We start from the raw sequence: 9932 nt of genomic DNA, 5'->3' as shown, positions 1-9932 counted from the left end.
TCCTGCATTGCTGGTGGGATTGCAAAATGGTCCAAACTCTCTGGAAAGCAATATGGCGCTTCCTCAGAAGGTTGAAAACAGAAATACCTTATGATCCAGCAATTCCTCTACTTGGTATTTTCCCACAAGAAATATGAGCCATAACACAAGTAGATATATATATGCACACAAATGTTCATAGCTGCACTATTTACAATAGTAAAAAGATGGAGACAGCCTAAGTGCCCATCAACTGAAGAATGGATACACAAACTGTGGTACATACACACAATGGAATACTATGCTACCTTGAAGAATAATAAGGAAGCTGCAAGCCACCGTTTAACATGGATGAACCTTGAGGACATTATGCTGAGTGAAATTAGTCAGTCACAAAAGGAGAAATACTGCATAGGACAACTATTGTAAAATAGTAAGATAAAGAACCCATACTAAAGGTGGGGAGGATTCTTTGGTTACTAGGATGTTGGGGTGGGGGTGAGGGGAGGGAGGGGAAGATGGAGCACAGGGTAGGGAATAGACACAGTACAGTTTGGATGCTAGGGAGGGGGACAATATATAAGAAGAGGGAAGAGAATGGAAGAACAAAGCAGATGAGAGAACCATTAGGCAGGTTTGCATGGGTTAAGTGGGACAGAAGTAAATAATGATGTTTGCACAACCTTGGAATAACAGGACTCTAGGATACAGGATTGAGACATGGTTGGAATGGGGAAATAATGTTAAGATGCTTGGCTGTCTTTTGAATCTTGGTTTCCCTTGCATTATAAAATAGATACTTGAAGGGAAGAGAAAGGAATAGCTAGAAATACCGACATAGAAAACTTGTAAGTCTGTCTTCTACCTATAACTGATTGGAATACCTAAAATAGGACTACAATGTTTCCAGCAAAGGAGGCTTCCTGTGGAGCCTCTGCATTACATAAGACTGTAGGTGGAATCTTGAACAGCATCCAGAATCTTTAGAGGTGGGAAGTTTCCACTTGAAAGGACAAGGAGACCAGCCTGTAGTGGCTAGAAGAACAAAAGATACTTTTTGAATGAAAAACCTATAGGAAAAATACAAAACAATATAGCCAGATCGACTGATTACTATAAGAACTAGCAAGTTACTTGCCCAGGAGACATCAAGGCAAGTGGTCAGTCAGGTCCCCTCAGAGCAAACCCCCTTCTAAGACTAAGACTCTATGGGAATACATGATCAGACATGTGCTTTGACTGGTGACCAAGTCGGTCACCGATAAGGGGAAGTGAGGCAAAAACAGCAATGAAGCTGTGATCTAAGTCCAACCATGTTCAATACACTCCTGTGAATGTGGGTGGAGACCTGGTTGGCCAGCAGTATGGCAAGACATGGGAACTCCTGGGCCCAGAGACAGTAACATAGCTACAGAGGACTAGAGTGGAGAGTAAAGCATCCAGCTGATAAGAAGTGAGGGCATATTCACAACAGCACCCACATTGCAGATAATACCCACTTGACATGGCTTCAATGCCTAGATGAACAGAACTCAACTAGAAGAAAGAAGATGAAAAAAAGAGTAACTGGTTACAATTTGATGAACTTGACCTACACCTATTGATACAGTAGCTCAAACAAGGGAATAAATCTTTAGAGCAAGGATCATTCACACCCCCTCAATATACAGGGTAAACAGGGATGGGCAACGGAGTCATTGGATACCCAAAATGGGGGTGAGGGTTACAAAGGCAAGAAGTGACTGGCCTACAAGCTTTCAAGATGGAGCCTAGATCCAGAAGGTGTGGAGGAGGGTAGAATCTCCATTGAGTAGTATCCAATCTGTCTGGGCGGGACTGATGAAAGGATATGGGGATAGCACTCATGTGGTACAATAGCGAATAATTACTATCAGGACTGACTGTGAGGGTTGGAAATGTAAAGGTGGACATTTTGTAGCAAAATGAGGGGAGTGCTTGACTTTGCAGGCCAGGAGCAGAGGCCCCTAGGACCATCAAGGGAGAAGAGTGAAGTGTGGAACCCTACACAGAAAAACAGTGACTCCAGAGATGGATGCAGAGACGATAAGGTGGAGAATGGAGCAGCCGGGAACTCTAGGCCCAGAAAGAGAGAGGGTATTTGTGCTGACTACCAAGGGGTAGGCTTGCAGGGTATACGCTTTGGTTGGTTGATGATGCACGGAGGGGATTGTAACCATAGAAATGTAATGATATATGATAAGATGAATGTAAAGCTAATGTTCTCCCATGTAAACTATCATATAATTCATAATAAAACAGTTAAAAATAAGTAAATAAATATTCTAATTGTAAAAAATAATAAAGAAAATAATAATCTGCTATCAATTTAGTGTTTTATCTTCATATGCATTACTGAACCTAGCAACAAGAGCATTCTGGACGTTAGAAATGGATATCAGTTCAGAAAATAGTGCTAAAATTGAAAAAAAAAAAAAAAATGCAGTTGCAAACATTACTGACATTCCCCACCCATTGGTTGAACATTGTTGCTTTTGTTGTTAAGTGCTGTCAAGTTGATTCTAAGTTTCCTTAGGGATCACTTGAATCATGTAACCCACTTAGATAAGTCAGTTATGTAAGAGTTGGCAGTCTGCCTTCATTGTTCTGCTACCTATATCTGCCAGGCAGGAGTGGGAGGCAGTGTGAATCCTCATTGAGGTGGATCTTAAGAGATGCATCTGTGACCATCCACCATTAGAGATAATAAAGTAGTATGAATCTCTTTTGGTATATCCCATGTGGGTTTTTTTTGTTTTGTTTTTGTTTTTTGCCTCTCTGAATCCAAAGGAATCTTCTTGGAGCTAAACTCTTTCAAAACACTAGGGAATGCAATTTGTAACTTGAGTCATTTGCTCCTGAAGAAGAAATAAATATTTCAAAGACATATACAAGTAATAATAGTGGGCACCTGGTATCGGCAGCTTATTGTAGGATAAGCACAGGGCTGCTAATCACAAAATTGGAAGTTCAAATCCACCAACCTCTCCTCAGAAAACCTATGTTGTCGTTAAGGGCTGTGGAGTTGGTTTTGACTCATAGCAACTCCATATAGGGTTTCTGATGAGCAGCTAATGAGTTTGAACCACCAACATTGTGGATCAAACCAACATTGTGATTGAGTTATCCTACTTATCCTACAGTGTCACACCACAACTCCTGGAACCCTTACAGAGTCACTATGTGTTGGAATAGACTCAGTGGTGCTTAACAACAACAGTAGTCGGTAGCACCGCTTGTCTACTAGTTTGTCATACTATGGTGGCTTCCGAGTTGCTGTGCTGCTTGAAGGTATGCTACAAGTACTTCAAATACCAGGAAAGTCACCCACAATGGGCAACTTTCAATAGAGTTTCAAGACTAAGGTTGACTGGTGATCAACTCCAAAAAATATTGATCAATGGAAACTTTATGGATAACAGAGGAACACTATCTCATATAGTGCTAGAAGATGAGCATTACAGGTTGGAAGGCTTTCAAAATTTTTCTTTTTCAAATAGAGTCAATCTCAATGACATGGATTGAAGAAAGTTTTCAGGACCTCCATTTGATGATGTGGCACTAATGAGAAGAAATAACTGAAAATATTCATTACTGATCAGTATGTGGACAGTGTGAATTATGAATATAGGAATTTGTCATAAATGAAATGGAACACATAAAGATATATATCTTAGGCACTGATCCACCCACTGTCCAAAGTCAATTCTGACTCATAGCAACCCTACAGCCTCAGGGTTGCCGAGGCTATATATGTTTTTGTGGGAATAGATTGAGACAAATTAGTGGAATGAAGTGGTATTGCTATTTTGAATCAGATTATGAGAAGGTCTACTATGCTAGGAATGGCAAATGTTATCATCTTAATCTTGAAAAAGAACACTTCAAGATCTGTCCTGAGGTAAACATTGTCAGTGATAGGATAATGTTCATATGTTTATATGAGAAAAAAACAATGAATATGACTGCTATTCCAATTTACACATCAAATACTAACAGCAAAGTTGAAGAAATTGAAGATTTTTACAATTTCTGCATTCTGAAATTGATGCACTGATAATTACTGGTGACTGGAATGTGAAGATTGCAACAGAAGAAGGATCATTAGTTTTAAAATATGGGCTTGGTGGTATAAACACTGCCACAGACAGTATGATAGAATTTTACAAGACAAATCAACTATTTTTAACAACCTAAAGAGCAACTATATATTTATGTCTCACCAGATAGAGTACACAGGAATCACTTCAACTACATATTTGTGAAGAGATATTGGTGTAACTTAATATCTGTCAGAGCAAGGCTAATGTCCAAATGCAGAACATATGTAAGTTTAGGTCGAAGCTGAAGAAAATCAAATTAAATCCATGATATCTAAAGTAAAAATTGGACATATCCCATCTCAATTTATAGATCATCTCAAGAATAGATTTCATACATTGAATACCTATGACCAATGACCAGAGTTCTGGGATGACATCAAAGATGTTATATATGGAAAAAAACAAAAAATCATTTAAAAGACATAAAAGAAAGGAAGACCAAAATGGATGTCAGAAAAGAATCTTAAACTTACTCTTGAATGTAGAATAGCTAAAATGAATAAAAGAAAAAATGAAATAAAGAGCCGAACAGAAGGGTGGTTTCAGAATACAAAATAAATAATATAATGAATTGTGCAAAGACCTCGAGTTAGAAAACCAAATGGGAAGAACAGATACAACATTTCTCAAGCTGAACGAACGGATGAAAAAATGCAGCCCTCAAGAATTCTACAGGCATAATGTTGACCAACCAAGGAAGCATCAAGAGAAGATGGAAGAAAAACACACAAAGGTATAGTTCAAAAAAGAATTGATGAATTTTCTTACAAAAATGGAAACAGATTGTATGGAGTGGAAGTCATGATAAGCACTGGACTGCTAACCACAAGGTCATTGATTCAATCCCACCAGTTATTCCACAGGAGAAAGATGAGGCGCTTTGCTCCCAAAAAGATTTACAACTTAGGAAACCCTTTACAGGATCGCTAAAAGTCTGAACAACAGAATACAGAATTCATGCGTTGTTGCGTACTCACGTCCTTTACTTAATGCAGTTAGAATGAGTCTCTTTCTGGGTGCTACCTTACCTCTTTATATAGGCACACTGGGACTTGCAGCTGATGACCAGCAGCAGTATATGTAGGCATTTTTCAGTTGGAGTGTGTTGGAGTGTAGCCATTCCTTGATAGGAATGAGTTTTTCCATGTCATTGCCATGTCTCCTTATGTTAACACTCCATCCTGTGACTTATGGGTATTTGAACACTGCTCACTAGTTGATAGGTCCTTTGCCCACAAACAGTACTTTGATGTTCCTTACTAGGTGGTTAGCTACTACCAGCTAAAGCATTTCATGCAAACAATATAGTTTCCAAGAAGCCAGAAGAACAATAAAGTTATGATCTACTTGGACTTTGAATATCTTGATTTTTCCACTATCACTGGAGTGGTGACTTGGAAATGCTGACAGAATTGCTCTATAAAGTGCCATTCGATTATAAAAACAAAATGTGGCAACATAATCCAAAAATTAACAGAACACTGTCATGACTCTTGTCCTCAGAAAGCAGCATCTAATGTAACCAGAGGCAAAATGAAGCAAGAGATGAGAGTAGTAAGTGCTGCTCTCACATCGTGATGGGAAATGTGTTGTCAGGGCTAAATGATGATATATTGGCCTATCTTCCCAGACAGTTGTCCCTTGAGAGAAGTCTTCTCTATCACAGCACTGAAGAGTAACTTGCCTAAAGTAAAAATCCTAAATTTAGACATCCCTGAAAAGTACATTCAGCTGATACTTCAGGATTCAGGTGTGGGCCATCCAGACAGAATTCTGGTTTTAGGTAATAAGAGATCTTATGTTCAATTTGAATACAGATACCATATATCTATGGAGATGGGACCTTTGATAAAATGCCAAGTATGTTTAACCAAATACATATGTGACATGCTAAAATGGATAATTCATATCTACCATGTCTTTACGTTTTACTACAAAAAAAGAGCATGACACATATAGCAGAATGTTTAAAATAATAAAGCTATTGATTCCACATATGGCACCTCACAAGGTTGAGAAGGATTTCCACATGCTAAGGTCCACATGCTATTTTCATCTGTGTCAGAAACTCATTAGGAAAATCAACAAGCTTGGCTTTAATTCTGAACATGAAACTAATATGAACACAAGAATTACATTGAGGTCTCTTGTGGACTTAGCCTTTGTCCCCATCAATATGTAAGAAGTGTTTTTGATCAACTTGCTGCCACTTTCCCAGAGGAAGACCACTATAATGAGGTACTCACATACTTCTTGGGTGCAACAGGTAGAAACCTCCAGTTTCCTATAAGAACATGGAATCATCATGACAAGCCCTGGAGTGGTCACCAAAAACCACAAACTGTTGTGAGGCATTTCACAACACTCTTAAATCCCTGTTACCCTGCAGTCATCCCAGCATGTCGGGCTTTTTGGTGGATGCAGAGGCACCTAGTTTGACACAAATTAACCCCGGCTAGTGGAGTCCTGGTGTAGTGCTGTGGGTTAATGCACCAGACTGCAAAGCTATTTGAACTGCAAGGTGGGGCGATTCAAGCTCACCAGCTAGTCCGAAAACCATATATAGGGTCGCTATGGGTCAGAATCGACTCAATGGCACTTAACAACAACAACAATGGAGTCCTTGAGTGGTGCTGTGGGTTAATGCGCCAGACTGCAAAGCCGTTTGAACTGCAACGTTGGCAGTTCAAGCTCACCAGTCGCTCCTTGGAAACCCAATACAGGATCTCTATAGGTCAGAACCGACTCGACAGCACTTCATAACAACAATAATGCACAGGCAGATTGCCTAGAGGTGAAAAGGAAGAACTACGATGCACTGCATAATACTAATGCTACTTTTGAGCAACAATATGAACAGGTTAAGGAGAAACTTGGTTACTTAAGCAGACTGGCTAATTTGCAACATGGAATTATATCTCAGTATTAGCTAATATAGAACCCCTTTTTAATCTGGTAGTGGTTCTCATCCATTCTGGGCTTTTTTTCAACAGCTTGCAGATTTTGGGGGATATATAAACAGTGAAATAGCTTTTTAATTTTTTTTTTTTTCATTTTCAGTCATTGTAAAAGAGTATATAGTTAAATAACAAATAAGATCTCTTCAATAAGTGAGAATAAGATGGAGGTGAAAAGTAAGAATTAAAAATAAATAATGACCAGGTATTATATCATCATATAAGTACAAATCATTTTTTCATGACTCAGAAATAATAAAGTGTGGTTCTTTCTGCTATTGTTACATTATATAGTTTTTATATCACTTTTCTAAAATTGCATCTATTGCAAAAAACTATATATTGCGGTATCTTCCAGCAAGAAAATCAACAAAAAGAGATCTGTTAAAGAGGTTTTTACTCAGGCAATTCAATTTCATGCCTATATTTTCTTTCCTCTGGCTCTGCATTCTTATTTGGTTTATATGGTGCATGCATTGGTTTTGTCTTGTTAAAGTATATTAATAGTTTTAATGCAATGTTATCATTATAGTTTTTAATAATGAAATATTAAGTATTTGAAAACTTATATGGCATACAATTGCTTAAAAGGTGTGTATGCTAGTCTATACAAAATTTAAAATATGATCTTTCATTCTTTAAGAAGCCCTGGTAATGTGAGACTGCTAACCACAAGATTATCAGTTCAAACTTACATAAGAAAGATAAAGTTGTCTGCTCCCATAATGATTTACAGTTTCAGAAACCCTACAAAGGGTTACTGTGAGTTGGAATAGACTCAGTGGCAATGAATTTGATTTGATGAATGGTCTTTAAAAATTTCTTCACATCAACATTAAAAATGTTGATAAGTTGTAGAAGTGTTTGACTTTATTTTTAAATATATTATTTTTATTTTGGTTTCAACTTCATTTAAAAAAAAAAAAAATCTGCCTATTTTCCCTCCAGAAAAAAAAACATAAATTTTTTTTTGGATTCCTTGAAGTTAAGATGTTAAGGGTCTGGGTGAAGTATCATGGCATCCCAGAACTAATGGGGATTAGGATATTTAATGGAATCCTGACATTTAATAATTATAAGAATACTTATTTTGTTTGTATTATTTTTGAGAATATTTTATTTATGTTATTTTTTAATTTCTATTGTTATTGCTTCTGAATAAAGTTGGTTAGTAAAAACTTTAAAAAAAATTGATTAATGTTCAACCATTTCAGAAGGTAACATCTAACTGATGAAACTGAAAGAAGAAACCCAAGCTGCACTGATGCCATAACAAAATAAAAATGTTCCAGGAATTGTTGAAATGCCAACTTAGATGTTTCAAATATGAATTTGAAGCTGAAAGTGTTCACCAATCTATGCTAAGAACTTTGAAAGACAGCTACCTGACCAACTCTCTGGAAGAGTTCTATATTTGTTGGATCTAAAGAAAGTAGCTTCAACAGACTGTAGCGATTATCAAATAATATCGTTAGTATTATATTAAGTAAAATTATGCTGAAATAATTTTAAAATGGTTCCAGTAATGCATCAACAGGAAATTGTCAGAAATTCACACTGGATTCAGAACAGGACCTATAACAAGTTAAAAAGTGGTATCATTTTTTATAGCAGATAGATGTCAGAAAGCAAAGAATGCCTGTGTTTTAGTGACTATGAAAGTGCCTTCAACTTTGTGGTTCATAACAAATTGTGGATAGCAGTTGTGAAGAATGGAAGACCCAGATCTTTTGCTATTGCTCATGATATAGATAAAGAGGCACAACGTAACTCTACTTTAATATTCTCACATTAAAAGATGTGAACTTATATTTTCATTTCAAAATAATTCATTGGAGGCTACAAAACCCAGATTAAATGGAATTTTAAAGTAGGAGTTTTCACATCTGAATGAATGGGCTAGAGTCATTCCTCAGATGAACTTGCTAAACATTAATTGGGGTATCCAATCTCTTTGTAAGCTTAGTTAACTGTGAATCAATATATTTTGAAGGAATTCAAACTGAAATTAGGAAATGTCTGTATTAGAATTGTAACCTTTCTTTAATTGTATTCATATTTATTCAGTCTTTATGCATGCTGAGTAATCACCTGTGGCATTAGGACTGGAAGACGACCACACAGCACCCTCTTGTTCTGTTAAACAACAACTTACTCTTGGTCTATGTACAGGAATTGCACAAGCATAATTAAGTACTCTGGAAATCTCATTCTTCTCAATGTTATTAATCATTTCCTATGGTCCACACAGTTGAATGTCTTTGAATAGTCTATAAAAACAGGTAAACAACTTGCTAGTATTATCCACTTTCAGTCATCAGCAATTTATCTCTCTCACTACACACCCTCATAGAAGAATAATATATACTAATATTAGGCATAGAAATGAAAATATACATTTGGAAATCTTTGTATATAGATCCATGAATCTAAATATGATCACAAATGAAACAAGTTTGAAGAAATACAAAGGAGGACTCCAGGATATTGCAAAATTTAGATATCCATGTGAGGAAAAAAAAATCCAGCAAATAATATTAAAAAGAATAGTCAGTGAGTAGTACAGGAGAAATAACAAGAGCAAATGATTATGGAAGTCAATAAATTTCAAGGAAAGGAAGTGATCAATAGTGTTCAATGCTGTTATTAGGTAAAGTAAAATAAGTTCTAAATGTTAACTATTGCAGTTAGCAATGTAAATGTCATGGGTAGCCTTAAGAGAGCAATTTTGCATTAGTATAGGGTGAAAGTTATATCGAAATTAAGCTTAAGAAAGAATTTAAGTGAGGAAATTAAATTTCGGTTAAAGAAAATGTGTTTGTTTTTTTTTTCCTTTAACAAAAAAAGAAAAAGAAATTGGGCAGTAGTTGGAGGT

The sequence above is a fragment of the Chrysochloris asiatica genome, unplaced genomic scaffold, assembly GCF_000296735.1.
Source record: "Chrysochloris asiatica unplaced genomic scaffold, ChrAsi1.0 scaffold00019, whole genome shotgun sequence".
Lineage (NCBI taxonomy): Eukaryota > Metazoa > Chordata > Mammalia > Afrosoricida > Chrysochloridae > Chrysochloris > Chrysochloris asiatica.
Note: the sequence above shows the minus strand (reverse complement) of the source record.